Source organism: Rhyacophila brunnea, unplaced genomic scaffold (genome assembly GCF_057557595.1).
Source record: "Rhyacophila brunnea isolate RB1 unplaced genomic scaffold, BYU_Rbru_1.0 scaffold_22, whole genome shotgun sequence".
Classification (NCBI taxonomy): domain Eukaryota; kingdom Metazoa; phylum Arthropoda; class Insecta; order Trichoptera; family Rhyacophilidae; genus Rhyacophila; species Rhyacophila brunnea.
This window is the reverse complement of record NW_028232882.1, coordinates 32,559,922-32,575,692: the sequence shown is the minus strand read 5'-3', so window position 1 is coordinate 32,575,692 and position 15,771 is coordinate 32,559,922. Positions and strand designations below refer to the sequence as shown.

The 15,771-nt window shown below is 32.5% G+C and overlaps 1 protein-coding gene and 8 non-coding genes across 10 annotated transcripts in view; all 9 read left to right on the top strand.

Moving 5' to 3' along the window:
- Window positions 1-39: 39 nt before the first annotated feature.
- Window positions 40-158, top strand: LOC147070379 (5S ribosomal RNA). Its single transcript, XR_015071002.1, has one exon. It is a non-coding gene; the product is annotated as a 5S ribosomal RNA (ribosomal RNA).
- A 92-nt stretch (window positions 159-250) lies between these two features.
- Window positions 251-369, top strand: LOC147070378 (5S ribosomal RNA). Its single transcript, XR_015071039.1, has one exon. It is a non-coding gene; the product is annotated as a 5S ribosomal RNA (ribosomal RNA).
- A 90-nt stretch (window positions 370-459) lies between these two features.
- On the top strand, window positions 460-578 carry LOC147070377 (5S ribosomal RNA). Its single transcript, XR_015071038.1, has one exon. It is a non-coding gene; the product is annotated as a 5S ribosomal RNA (ribosomal RNA).
- Window positions 579-668: 90 nt separating this feature from the next.
- On the top strand, window positions 669-787 carry LOC147070376 (5S ribosomal RNA). The gene has a single exon (XR_015071021.1). It is a non-coding gene; the product is annotated as a 5S ribosomal RNA (ribosomal RNA).
- Window positions 788-877: 90 nt separating this feature from the next.
- Window positions 878-996, top strand: LOC147070375 (5S ribosomal RNA). The gene has a single exon (XR_015071097.1). It is a non-coding gene; the product is annotated as a 5S ribosomal RNA (ribosomal RNA).
- Window positions 997-1,086: 90 nt separating this feature from the next.
- On the top strand, window positions 1,087-1,205 carry LOC147070374 (5S ribosomal RNA). Its single transcript, XR_015071020.1, has one exon. It is a non-coding gene; the product is annotated as a 5S ribosomal RNA (ribosomal RNA).
- Window positions 1,206-1,292: 87 nt separating this feature from the next.
- On the top strand, window positions 1,293-1,411 carry LOC147070373 (5S ribosomal RNA). Its single transcript, XR_015071025.1, has one exon. It is a non-coding gene; the product is annotated as a 5S ribosomal RNA (ribosomal RNA).
- Window positions 1,412-1,501: 90 nt separating this feature from the next.
- Window positions 1,502-1,620, top strand: LOC147070372 (5S ribosomal RNA). The gene has a single exon (XR_015071023.1). It is a non-coding gene; the product is annotated as a 5S ribosomal RNA (ribosomal RNA).
- An 11,196-nt stretch (window positions 1,621-12,816) lies between these two features.
- The window catches only part of LOC147070371 (royal jelly protein-like protein), a 78,456-nt gene continuing 75,501 nt past the window's right edge, over window positions 12,817-15,771 (top strand). The window contains exons 1-2 of one of the 2 annotated variants that reach the window (XM_085949803.1): window positions 12,817-12,887; window positions 14,121-14,157. The gene's annotated coding sequence lies outside the window, so the exon portion shown is untranslated. Of the gene's footprint in view, window positions 13,002-14,120; window positions 14,158-15,771 lie in introns of both variants that reach the window. The other variant, XM_085949805.1, reaches the window with a different exon arrangement.

Here is a 15,771-nt window from a genome sequence, read left to right as displayed (position 1 = left end):
ACGGCCTCATATATATATGTAAAAGAAGTAAAAGCACTCGCCAACGACCATACCATGTTGAAAGCACCGGTTCTCGTCCGATCACCGAAGTTAAGCAACATTGGGCGCGGATAGTACTTGGATGGGTGACCGCTTGGGAACACCGCGTGCCGTTGGCTTTCCTTTTTGCATTTTCCAAAATAATTTTCTTTTGTTTTGTCTAAAAATAGATACGGCCTCATATATATATGTAAAAGAAGTAAAAGCACTCGCCAACGACCATACCATGTTGAAAGCACCGGTTCTCGTCCGATCACCGAAGTTAAGCAACATTGGGCGCGGATAGTACTTAGATGGGTGGCCGCTTGGGTACACCGCGTGCCGTTGGCTTTCCTTTTTGCATTTTCCCAAATAATTTTCTTTTGTTTCGTCTAAAAATAGATACGGCTGTGTATATACGTAAAAGAAGTAAGGCCACCCGCCAACGACCATACCATGTTGAAAGCACCGGTTCTCGTCCGATCACCGAAGTTAAGCAACATTGGGCGCGGATAGCACTTGGATGGGTGACCGCTTGGGAACACCGCGTGCCGTTGGCTTTCCTTTTTGCATTTTCCCAAATAATTTTCTTTTGTTTCGTCTAAAAATAGATACGGCTGTGTATATACGTAAAAGAAGTAAGGCCACCCGCCAACGACCATACCATGTTTAAAGCACCGGTTCTCGTCCGATCACCGAAGTTAAGCAACATTGGGCGCGGATAGTACTTGGATGGGTGACCGCTTGGGAACACCGCGTGCCGTTGGCTTTCCTTTTTGCATTTTCCCAAATAATTTTCTTTTGTTTCGTCTAAAAATAGATACGGCTGTGTATATACGTAAAAGAAGTAAGGCCACCCGCCAACGACCATACCATGTTGAAAGCACCGGTTCTCGTCCGATCACCGAAGTTAAGCAACATTGGGCGCGGATAGTACTTGGATGGGTGACCGCTTGGGAACACCGCGTGCCGTTGGCTTTCCTTTTTGCATTTTCCCAAATAATTTTCTTTTGTTTCGTCTAAAAATAGATACGGCTGTGTATATACGTAAAAGAAGTAAGGCCACCCGCCAACGACCATACCATGTTTAAAGCACCGGTTCTCGTCCGATCACCGAAGTTAAGCAACATTGGGCGCGGATAGTACTTGGATGGGTGACCGCTTGGGAACACCGCGTGCCGTTGGCTTTCCTTTTTGCATTTTCCAATATAATTTTGTTTTGTCTAAAAATAGATACGGCCTCATATATATATGTAAAAGAAGTAAAAGCACTCGCCAACGACCATACCATGTTGAAAGCACCGGTTCTCGTCCGATCACCGAAGTTAAGCAACATTGGGCGCGGATAGTACGTGGATGGGTGACCGCTTGGGAACACCGCGTGCCGTTGGCTTTCCTTCTTGCATTTTCCCAAATAATTTTCTTTTGTTTCGTCTAAAAATAGATACGGCTGTATATATACGTAAAATAAGTAAAAGCACCCGCCAACGACCATACCATTTTGAAAGCACCGGTTCTCGTCCGATCACCGAAGTTAAGCAACATTGGGCGCGGATAGTACTTGGATGGGTGACCGCTTGGGAACACCGCGTGCCGTTGGCTTTCCTTTTTGCATTTACCCAAATAATTTTCTTTTGTTTTGTCTAAAAATAGATACGGCTCTATATAAACGTAAAATAAGTAATAGCACCCGCCAACGACCATACCATGCTTCGGGTTCAAGTCCGATGTTTTTAAGATTTCACGATCCAGGTTCCAAAATAATTAAAGATTTCTTTGTTGTCCAGGATTCGGTCCCATTTCTCTACTTTTCTAAAAAAACTTCTCTTTCTATTTTTAATGGATTATTTTTTTATTTTAGAAAATATAGTATCATTTAATTTTCAAGGAGTATAAACATACGCAAGAAACTCCTACCAAATTGCTAAATTGATATAAATACGGGTCTGTGAAAGTTGGAAGACCATCACCCAGTGCAGTGGATTAACCACAGCCTATCACATTGATAAAAAATGTATATGTTAATGCTCATATATTTAATTAATTAAACCTCGCGTAATCTAATTACGTGAAGTTTTTTCTATAGTTGTTACCATGTGTTTTTTATCTACTTCCTTCCATGACGTTTCATTATCCCTTGAAAATGCTCTCTGCCATGCCACTACTAAAGAAGGAACAATAAAGAACATCTGAACAGCCCGAATACTAAAATATATAGAATTGTTTTACTCAATTAGCTGCAATTTCTTAATAATATAAAATTTATTACAACTTTACCTTGTTGCCATGAAAAAATGATTGTTTTAACCTATTTGAGAGATGTTTTGCAATAATCAATTCTAAGAATAATGTTATATCATGTCATACTCAAACACGCCTTGTGGTTTGGAAAATCCTTTTAGAGTTTTGCATTTATCTTTCAATATAAATACATTTTTTTCAGTTTTATGCAATGACATTAATTTTAATGGACAACGCACTCAATACAGGCTATCAAGTAAATTCGTGCATAGCGACATTCGCACACGTATAGGTAGACGTCACGCAATTTCCATTATGCGATATCACGCATCGGGAATTTATAGCAATATTACCTTTATTGTAATGGCGTTAGAACAGTGTTTCTAGTGTCAATGTCCATTTGAGCGAACCCGTTCGAACCGAACCATTCGGCAGACCCGACAAAAAGCATCGGGAATTTATAGCAATACCACCTTTATTATAATGGCGTTAGAACAGATTATGCCATTCGGCAGACCCGACAAAAAAGTGAGTGTCATTTTTTTCCAGATGCTTCGTCCATATTAATAGCATTGGTTTTATGTATCTTAGCTTATGTTTTTTCGATTTTTTCCATTTCTCAAAACTCGTGAACTTTCAAAACCAAGTATTATTTGTTTTCTTGAGAATTTTAGATTAGCATTTTGATTTCTCGAGAAATCGACATTATTACGAAATAACCTCTGCAGCTGATTTTTTTTCATATATAAACTCTTTCGACCATGTTTTCTTTATTTTTTTCCACTCTGTGGAGGCCCATATTATGATCATATTAGAATCAAACATGGTCAAAAGAAAAAAAATCGTCGTTTTTAGAAAAAAAAACATAAAAATTATGAATTTGTCAAAAATCTTTACTATTCGCCAGAGAAAACTTAATAATATAGGTAAGTATTAAAGTTTAAAAATAAACATTACTATAAAATAATATTATATTACAATAAGATGTGATCTTAACGGTTCACGTTTTATAAGGTTTCTTTTTAATTATTATAAGTTTATATTTGACTTTAATTTAAAAAAAATGCTTTTTATTGTTTTTAGATAGGTACGTATTTATTAATTTAAATACTTTAAAATATAAATAATCAGAATAATCTCAAATTGCAGTCTTCCATTTTTTCCGCTTCTGCCTCTGGTAGGTGGATTTTTTGCAATAACTCATATTCCGCAAAATTGCACATATTATTATGACACACTCTAAGCAACATAAATTATTCTTATAATCAATTTACAATATCATGAATTTGTTAAATAATTATTATAGGATACAGGGCTTGAAATGGACCGGAACGCACCGGAGCGCCGTTCCGGTTCACAAAATCCACAAAATTATCGCTCCGGCTCGTGGAAATATTAATTTGACCGTCTGAGCTAGATATTTCATATAATAAAAAATAACACTTATTTTTATAAATCACATTTACAATTAATGTAGTATAGTATTATAATATAATAGTTGATATTTTCGTAAAATTATCGTGCGCTCCGGTTCGTAAAATTTTCCATTTCGAGCGCTGATAGGATATAATTACAAATATATTTAATTATAAGTATGCAATTATAATGCAAGTCTTATGATATAATAGTTTCAAGTCACGTATTCCTTGCCAAGGAACTTTTTGCATATTCTTTTATAATAGTAAATACCATGTATTTGTGTTTATTTTCCTCTTAATGATAATTCTTAAGTACACGTTACATGATTTTAGAGATATATTTTATATGTCGTGAGGTTCATGGGAAATATAACATATTATTGTGTATTTCATGGTCAGGATATGCTCTGAAGGTTATATATTAAAACATTTCATCGTGGCACAGTTCGCCGTGAGCTTTCTTATCGGAAAGAGATGATCGTATAATATACAGTTTCAATTTTATTAGATTCAATATAAAATTGATTCAATTTTCATAGCTGATTTTGGCAACATTCATGTATTCAAGAATGAAAACCTAACCTAACCTAACCCAACCTAACAAATGATATTTTCAAAATTTGTTTGCTGTTGGCTTCTTGTAAAATGTAGACTGACAAGAACCGTGTTTTATTTAGACATGAATTTTATGTCAGTACTGTACGACCCAAAGAGGTTGGACGGTCTTTAATATACGGGCATATATTTCTGATACAACATTTCACGGTAAAGTGTGATGCGGCGAACTGCATACGATCAAGTTTCCGGACACGATTCTCTGAATACTCCAGTAGATAGATTGAATTTTAGAAAAATTTTAGAATTACAATTAGAATTTTAAAATTTTTCAATTGTAATTTCAATTGTATTTAGATATAAAAATTCATTAGTTTTTAACCATGGACTTTTATTATTTTAAGTATTATGATATGACAGTGGCGAAGGGTGACTTTTGGAAAGAGGTAGGCTGTGGAGATCTGATAAAAAGAACACACTTGTCAGGTATATACTACGAGAAATAAGAAAATAATACGATATTACTACTAATGGCTAGGTACACACTAATGACAACGACACACTAATTTAATGATACTTCAAAAAATCAGTTTAATTTACGTATTTTTTCAAAACATTTATACACATCAAACATCATTAGATAACTTTTCTTTTTATTTTTAGAAACAGTCTATATTTATTAATATTCGATTAAACACCATAGATTTTTTTTTCGGTTTTAGGCTCTGCGATCGGAGCTTACCTTAGTTCTTACAATTCGATAGACTGGGCAAATTCCATGTGAAAAAAAATGAGAATTATTTGAAACATAATCCGACCTTTATTTACGTAAGACAGGTGGCGCGCTGTGGTATATTTTTTTAAAACCCTTGTAGATTGTTTTATAATTATCTGTGTAATACATTCCTACACCTACGGCATCTCTCGTTGGCAAAATATATTATTTTATAGAATAAATAATCAAGTGATTATATAAATAAGTCAATATGCAATTAAAGAATATTTTTCTTAGGAAGGTAAGCTTTAAATAATCGCCTAGTATGGAGTCTTCGCCACTGTGATATGATATACATTAATGGGCTTTCCGCTTTGTCATTTTCCTTATATCTAAAGGCCTTGTGTATACATCTTTATGTGACTATATGCGATTATGCATTAGGCAATAACTGTATTCAACAAAATCGCTTCGGATATTGATATTTTCCATGAGATGTGTAATGTTTAGTTATATAAAATTCTCAGATTATATTGAGATATTTAATATACTTACTAATACGTGAAATATAAAAATAACATTCGGCACCTATATTACAACTTCAAAATACATACGATGCTTTTGGTTCTACTTACAATCTTTTGGCAGTTTCCCAGCGTACTGTACTGCGGAGATTCCCAAACTCATTTGGGCTACTGCTGCTTTACAGAAATACAATACTCAACGCTCCCCTGGAAATCTACTTTATATAAATGAACAGATAAATTTAATATCCAGTGACAAATTTACGTTATTTTATGTAAAATGTATGTATGCATGCATGCATGCAGTTCGCTGTATCACAGTTCACCATGAGCTGTCGTACTGGAAATAGATGACCGTGACTCTCTTCTCATAATAATGAGCATTCTCATAAATTAATTCAATGCAAACTAGAATGCGTGGCGACTTCAGTCTTGGGTATCTGCACCTGAGACATTCCCAGCCATACAAACTGCTGATGTTTTACATTCAAACGAATGGCTTTGTTATACGTTCGATTAAGGCCTAGTGTGAGGCGGGGCTGGTTGGTATGGAGGGGTAAAGGTGTGTGTTGTCAAATTCAAATTTTATTTCTTCCTAGTTAACTGTAGGTACACAAGACATGCGCCACGAGAGTGCTAATTGAACTCATTTTTTTTATTTAGAAGTATTGATTAAATATATTTTTCAATATTGTAGTGCAAACAGACTGATCGGCATATTATTATATTCTTAGAAAAACCCATATTATTTGATAATATAGAAAGTCCGAGAGAACGAGGAAGATTCTGATTGGTGGATTAAGAGTTTCATTGGATTTTCCTTACTTCGAGAAGATGTAATACGAGATACTGGAGAAACCATTGATTTACCATAATTTATAAATGATATCTAAACTCGTATAGAGTTTACGCGAAAACAGTGTATATTTAAAATATTTCTTATTCAATTAATATTACGGACGATTTAAGAATGTAACATTATTTTGTCAAAATGCCAATATAGTTGGGAACTTCGGAAATATACTTATTAGAAAAAAATATTTTTATGAAAATATGAGTGCTATGGATGAATGGATGAATGAGATGAGATGATGATGAGATGATGATGAGATGAAAGGATATTAAGGATTGTGCATTATTTATCGAATAAAAAATAGTTTAATTAAAAATTATTATAAAATGCAAATACCTTTAATCTAAAATTTAGATATCCTGCATATGGGAAGATCCTGACTATACTGACGGAGAAGGAATTAAGGTCACCGATATTAATAAAATTTGATAACACCTCGGACGCATAGTTATTTGTTAATTTCACCGTGGTTAGGTACGGTACATGTGGATAAAATGTTAAACCACATTAAGACGATACATCAGTGAAACGGCAAATAATTTGCAACTATAGGCGCGACGAAATTTTGGACTCGCTAGCATTCGGAGAACGAACGTAGAGGTGTGAATACGTCAATTTGTTTCGTGATGGCGACGGGGGTATTAATTCTTAAATCGTGTAAAGATTACTAAAAACGTTACCCATTTACTTGAAAAAGAAAACATGTCAATGAATATATCATTATTGTTACTAATAGAACAATAAACAGAACATTAAATGGACGCATGTTGGATTTATATGACAAAATATATTACGGTCGGCATGCGTCATTTGCACCCGCGACCCGCAATCCGCGCATCGCCTAGCCACGATCTTTTTAGACCATGCCTCAATTATTGAGGTATAGCCTTAATCGGAATCCGATGGATTTTTAGAAATATTTTTCTTACTATATTTTTCCAAATTACAAACATCTTCCAAAAAAATAACAATGACTCAATCTGATAGACCGAAATGTAACAAAAAAACGTGGGCGTCATCGATTTATTTTTTGAGATAATTAATCGACTTTGAAGATTACAAAACGTGATATCTTAAAAGAACAAAATACTTTTTTTTTAAATAAGAAACAACAAAAGTGAGCGGTCGTTAAATATTAAATACCTACCTACCTATCATAAGTACGTAGGAACTATTATTAGGTACTTATATAGTTTTAAATGCAATTTGAAATCACAATGCTATGAAGATTCCTAAAGGTAAAATATATATTATTGTCTAGTGTTTTTTTTTCAAAATAAATTTATTTCTATCAAACGTATATGATTGATTTTACACGGAATTCTGTCTGCCAATATTGTTAGTATCAATCACCATAATAGATCGATTAGTAAAGTTAATATATCAAAGGTTATATTTATCAGAGATTATGAGTATATTTTAGAAATCAGTAAATACCGTTTACTTTTGTTATGTTTGTGGTTTATATTTTTGAAAAATGACTCATTATATGACGTGTCAAAACTATTTTGAAAACAATACAATGAGAAATTATGCAAATTGGGTATTTTAAAATACGTATTTAACACGAGAGGATAGTATATAATATTATATTAAACCCATAATAACAATAATATTATAAATCCATGTAATGACCTCAGATATGATTAGGCAATGCAAAGTATTCACTGCCAAACTAGTTAATTTGTAATTAATATGGAACCTTCATTATCGGTCTGGATCAGTCTCCTGTTGGATGAATGCCTGCTCAATGTAATTAAAGTTCTCCTGATTATAATACTTATATTTTCTGTGTCGTTACCAGGGCTCTAAATGGAATGGAACGCACCGGAGCGCCGTTCCGGCTCGTGAAATTTGTAAAATTATCGCTCTGTCTCGTGGAAAAAATATGTTGACCATCTGAGCTGGATAGGCCATGGAATAGAAAATCTGATACACTTATTTTTATAAAATACACATACGATTTGATGACTATGTAAATATCTTCAGAAAATTTGTCGAGCGCTCCAGTTCGTAAACTTTTCCATTTCGAGCGCTGGTCGCTACCACATGAAAATTTTTCAAATTAAAATTTTTACATACCTATTGTGAATATTATAAAATATTAATTTAAGACGTTCACGACATGACATTTACAAACAAAGAAATACTATTAAAACAGTATTACTTACATAAAAAATCGATAGCTCTGTATTAAGTAAATAAACAGCAGAAAGGTGTAAATACAAAAAATATAAATTAGATAGGTACAAGGAAGTGCACCGGATCAGTTAAGCAGAACAGTGGAATATAATATCAACACCCGAAGCAATTTGGTTGAACATAGTTATCGCCCTCCCAATTGGCATTACCAGTGGCAGGTTGGTTCTGCACCTTGGGAGAATAAACAACTTACTGATGCTTTCACACAGGTCAACACTGCCCACAATTGCAGAGTTATTATTTACGTTGCCATGTTGTGTACGTCTTGAATTGATAATTTGTTATGTGTTCAATGTGTCTTTTTTTAAATAACTAAATATGTGCATAAACAAAAAAAGGACAGAATTTTGATGAGGTTTCAGCGACACTATACGTTTTATTATATTATCTTAACAGAATGTACTGATATACTTTTACCATTGTCTAAATTAAAAATAATAAAATTATTTGCTCTAATTTGAACATTCCAAAGAGTGTCATTACAAAAATGGAAAAAAATACTTTTGCTTTTACCCTACTCATCTATCAAAGCGAGATCTCAATATCAACACACCATTGATTGCTACCTTGTATAATATACCTACCATGTCAAGTAGGTTATAAATGTATAAATAACCATTTTACTATTATTTTTATCTAGGTGTAGACAATTCGTAATGTGAAAATATTATGCAAATAGTAAATATAAATTAGAAGCTTTACTAGATACGTTATATAGGTATAATGTGATATATATTTTTTTTATTTAAAATAGGGTATTTCTACTTCACTTTATAAATACTTCCACGTACCTATTATCCTTTATTACTTACTGTATATTTTTTAATGTGGATACCTACTAATATGTCTTGTTATATCACCTACCTAGTTAAATACGTGTGTCATGTCACTTTCTGAAATATTAGCTACTAAAACCTTGTCATTATAGAGGCACTCCATTGAGGGTCTAGGACGATTTGGCGCCTGGACAACTGGACGCCACGCAATTCGAAAATAAAAAGACGTTAGGTACTTATGGGTACTTTTAAATAAACATTTAATATTATTATTTATATTTAAATTATTATATTAGGATTTAATAGTTGGTGAGAATTTAAATATGCACACGTAAATAATGATTTAATCATGCATATGTTTAAGTTCCGACGAAAAAGAGTTTTTTATTTTTATAAAAAGCTTTAAGGATGGTAATTCTCAATCCGCAATAAAAAACATTATGTTAAGAGTAAAATGAATTAAAACTACTAAGTAGTAGATAGACACTGATTAAAATTCCTCGTCTACGTTCTGTATAAGTGTCTACGACAGTGCGGCGGCCAATTGTCCTGGCGTCCAGTAGTCCCATTCCCCTCCATTGACGAACCAAAAGTCCGCGGACAATAAGTCGCCCGATTTATATATGCTCTGCTTCCGATTAACGGACGACAACGGTGTATGGATAACTTATTATGATTTATGAAATAGTTAATCAAGAATATCGCGTCTTTTTTTCCGTATCATAAATATAACGTAGGTATGTATGGTATGGTAAATGTAGATAGTAATGTAGGTAGGGTACGGCCTTATGGTGGAGAGAGTCCAAAAGAAATTTTTAAGACTCCTTTACTTTCGGCTGTATGGATATTATCCGTGGCTCTATTCGACTGATTTTCTCTTAGGGATGCTTACATACTGTAGCTTAAAATTTAGAAGGGATCTTTATTTAGCTACATATTTTTTCAGACTTATACGCGGCGTAAATGTGAACTCTGCCATTCTTGGTGGTGTTGGCTTGTGTGTCTCTGATAATTACCTTAGGAATCGAGGGCATCCGTTGTTTGTTCTCCCACGGTGCAGAACTAACCTGCCATTAGTAATGCCAATTGGGAGGGCAATAACCATGTTTAATGAAATCGCTTCGGATATTGATATATTTCACTTACTTGAGGGTGAATTTAGGTGGACGTTGTTTTTTAAATTCTTAAAATAGGGTCTGCTTAACTCATCCGGTGTACTTCCTTGTACCTATATACTTAATATTTTTTGTATTTACATATTTATACTGTACATAAAACTGTTTCTAAATGTCATGTTGTGAACGTCTTAAACTTATACTTTGTAATGTCCACAATGTGTTAAATAAATAAATAAATTGAAATTGAAATTGAAAATGAAAATACCTATTACTGTAAATTTAAATAATCAAGGAAAAGGCGTTTATTGATATATTCTTCGGATCGAACATGGTTCATATTATGCATTTACCAATGGCGGAAGAGTGTAATAGTTATGTCATAAACATCATCTTCAGCCGCGGTCGATCCAATACTACATGAAGGACTCCCCTAGCTCCTTAAGCTCCTCTCGGTCACTAGTTACCTATTCACTGCCACCAAATGTCATTGACTGCCACGTACATCCAACGAACTTTATGAGCTCGTCTATCCAACGGGCTTTAGTGTGTCCCCTACGAATAAAAAAAGATGGGAAGAGCATATTATTATGTACAAATCACGGCAATCAGAAAGGCCGGCAAATATGGCCGACATTGCGTGATGCAAAAACATAAAATACACAAACACATACAATGTTTATACGCACACGTACAGACCACGTAATATTTGTTTACGCAAAATCGTTGCTTTCCAAAATGGCGAATTTGGTTGCCACGCAATGAATCATTATGTTCCTTCCTTTCTTTTTTTATTCGTTCGGTGTCCCAGTGGGCGCTTAGTGTCCGTTGGGTACCACTGTATGACGACATTTGTTCAGCGGTTGTCTACTCGCCGAGCGATATATCAAACCTATTGTCATTTCATCTGCTTAAATACCTCTATTCATCGCATACTTTTATCTGCTTCTTTTGTGATCTTTACGTGTTGTGCCCAACATACACCTTCCCATGTCACGTTACGTTACTCGTATTTTTCACACGCATACGCGAACGTTATAAATCGAATACTTAACACTTAAGACACAATGGGAGGTACGTTTGAAGATACCATTCAGGCACTTATATATAATTAAGAAGTTAGGTTTAAATCTGTACTGTATTTCTGTAAACTTTTCATGAAGCTTTTTTGCCTACTTTCCGTATACTCAGTGATTTGGAATATTATAGTACTCCCAGGTATTGGGTTAGTTAATACTTCAAGGGGGGACGTGCGCCGCGTAGGTCAACATGGAGGCTTTATGCTATTTTCAAAGCATGATCCTGGACATTCCTTAAACGTTGTAGATAATCTATTTATATAGTTTTGAAGCCTTATTATCTTTTATATTTATTTTAAACATTTGATGACTGCATAAAGTATTTTTATTACATAAAATAGTATTCTTTTAAACCTCTCGATCTAATGCTTTAGAATATAGTCATATTTCAGTACATCCATGTGCAGTGGTGTTAAGATTTTTTATATTTATTAATTTTTAAAAGCATTTATAAAACCATTAGTAAAATTTATGTCGACATTATTATAGTGAAATATTTACGATAAAAAATTATATTGATAATCTCTGTGATCCCAAATTTGACAAGAATTAGGCATTTTATTATTCAAAAAATGGGCAAGATTTACACATTTCAAGATACTAATTATAAGCTATGTCTTTGACCATTCAAATGTGATAAACATTTTCCGAATAATGTTTGCTTTATAATATTTATTGACCTAAGAATAAGGTAGCATATTTTTGAAATACGCCATTTCTATTGGCATTTCTCAGTGGCTAAGCTACAACATACGGCCGTAGCCATACATTGACAAACGATAAATGAACTAGGGAATAAGATCATGGTAATGCGCGTGTTAGAGTGTAAGAGCATGTGGGCCAATAATAATAAAGCGATATTCTAGATTACCCATATAACAAGGAGCACCTCAGAAACATATGTATTAGATATATTTAAATAATTATATATACGGAACACAAACCTGCATTTATGAAATTCCAGCCAATGTGCATTCAATTAAAATACCTACCTGCATTTGAATACGCTGCACAAGACGCATACCTACTTATTTTTTAATAAGCATATTTATGAATTCTATCGAATTATGTAATATGTTAACGAAATTATGTTTTTATACCTATCGATTATATCGTCGAAACCGCAAGTAATCACCTACTTACGCTCCAATCAGCAGCATTGTTAATAATTCAAATATCATATCAAACGGCTTATTTGACAGCAAAACCACGACCTTCCCGCCACGCTTCCGGTTGGTGGGGATACGAAGAGTAGTGCCAAACGCTCATCGAACATCTTTGGATGGCTTTCGTTATGAATTCTATCATCACAGCGTGGTCACTTCGTTTTGATACTCCGTTGGGGTCAGTCGTCTGTACACGGACTCAGTAAATTATCAATCAAATAATAAGTTCGTAAACCAATTTACTATCTAATAATTTTTACAAAATATCCAAAGTGTCAATTGAATATAATTTAAATCCAATGTGTGCAGTATATTTTTTCATCTTTTCAATATAATATAGTAACTAATTATTAAAAATAATAATTTAGTATTGTACCTCGTAATATTATTACAAAAAAATAAATATTTTTATAACAGTAAAGTGTGTTTAGTCAGTATTAATAAAAATCAACTTAAATTTAATCGGGATTAACTACTGCTTAATAAAATAATAGTCTCATATAGAACGACAAAATAAGAATGATTGATTTATATCACAAATTTCAATTATAAAATACGTGTAATTATTTATTACATCTAGCCAAGTCATTTATATTGGAACTACTTAAAATTTAGCCGACATTTATTAAAAAAATTACATCTAAATTAATCAGGATTCGCTATCGTTTAAAAAAAACGGTTTCAAACAAATCGGTCGATTTAAAAAGTAATTTGGTTCTTGTCGGTTTACAAGGAGCCAGCGGCAAATAGCCGATATACTGGATTATTAGTAAGATTAGGTTAGGTTAGGTTTTCATTTTTGAATTCATGAATTTTGCCAAAATCGGCTATGCAAATTAGCGCAGTTCCTGCCTGGCTTCCTGTAAGCCGACTTGTACCGGTGATTCATATCACAGATTTCAATTATAAATTATTCTAAAAAACCTATAACTTATACTTGCAACTAGTTATAATTTATCGAATATATCACAGTTTTTTTATTGAAGCGATTTACTCATAACATTTCTTGATAAATTCCAAATAGTGCAAACTAGTTTACGTCATTGTAGTAAATAATGTGTATTATAAATCATAAGATTACTGACGTCATTGTTATCATTCGTGAAAATTATTTGTTTAATATAAAATATAATAAACACTTATTAAGCAATTAATTATGCGTCTATATAATTTAAAAACAATAATGACTGGTATAATGTTATTTATTGATCTTTAGTCGGCTTTCATAATATTTATGTTATATTATAATAATCAACTGGCTAATAGTGTATTGTATTTATTTAAATTGAGACAACATATTAAGTAACGTTTTAAGCCGGATTAACTTGGAATCACTTTAAGTTGATTTTTATAAAATTTAATTGAACATGTTTTTATTTACCCATACTAAAAATAAATTTAAAATATTTGTTTCTTGGAAATAATATAAAATAATAATAATTGTTTTGTCAATTAAAGGAGGAGAATCTTCGCTATTACGTCCCAGAAGTTCAAGGTAAGCAATACTTATATCATTATTAATAAATTGTCATGACATCTAAACATGTTTGAAGTTTGAATTTAATTAGCAGATTGTTGTGTTCTAATCGTAAGTATTTATAATTTTAAAATAGTAGTATAAGGATAATTCATAAATAATAGATAAGTACCTTGTTTTTTTAAAAAGTATTTTGATAAAATTTAATGGTATTATCTTCTTAAATTGACCCATTGCTCGATAAAATCCTTCACTCGGGTTTTAGCATTTCATCCTGACGTATGTCTACGTTTTAGTAGTAATTAATTCTTGATTATTAAAATGTCTTTTGGGTTATTTGGCCAACCGTTATCCACTTATTCAAAAATGTATTCAGCACATCTCAGCAGTATTTAGACATCTTTATTACTATTTTTCACTATTCTCAACATGCACCTTTACATAGTACTTTGATCTCTTTTGCATTAATTGGCTATGTATAATTTGCAAACGTCAGCGCTATAGAGAAATATATAATATTAGAGTAGAAATGTGGCGTCTTTTTAATACAATTAAATTAAACCGGGCCTTAAAATAGATACAAATTGTTTACTATATAATATCAATTATTCTTTCAATAATAAATAATTGTTAGTAAGCTGTATAACATCAATCCAGGTAAAATTTAGTATACACATTGTATAATATTATGTAATTCCATTCCATATCATATATTTCAAGAACAATTTACCTGTTTTTCCTACTGAATACAATCCTATCAGTAGAGGGGGTTGAATTTAGTCAATACACAATAGAATTATATTATGCTTAGATACAATGAGGGATCATTTTTCTCATTTCTTAATATTATAAGGTCTGTGAAGAAAGAACTCAGATATTCATAATTCATTCATTCCAAACTCGGAAACTGAAATACCTAACTGGTAAGGATTGGCAGGTAACCAATCTCGAGTAAGGACGACGCCGGGATAAACTTAAACACTTGTCGAATACTGACAACTGCTCTCGGTTTATGCATTGACGCTCACTTCACACGCTTCTATCTATGAAATATCTATGGCATAATTTTAGATATTATATAGATAAACGAATATTTTTTATTATTATCTACTATGGCTTGGATAAGGCAGGGCTTAATTGAACTTTAGAAATTGACAAACACTATCTACAGATTATAGTATTAGTTAAATTTAAACAAATACATTTGACTGACAAAGTTTAGTGTGCATTATTTATGTCGGATCTTAACAGCCTACTTCTACTCTTCGCCGCTGGTAGAACACACTCAATATATAAAAATCTTCAAGATTTCTGAGCATTATTCTTGGATTGTTTTAATTTACTACGTTATATTATTATTATTATTATTATTTACTCGTATATGTTATTTTAATCTAAATGTCATGTTATGAGCATTTCGAAATACCTATTCATTTTAATGTCCATGATATTATAATATATTAATTTAAATTTAAATGCTACAATCTTATTATTTAACACTAAATAATGGAACACATGCGGAACGCGGTAAAACAGTGTTTACGTATCTATAGTCAAAGGTGTTTACCTTAAGAATTTGTATAATAAAGTATTGAGGCCATTCTAAGTACATTGGCCTCAACCAGTAGCTGA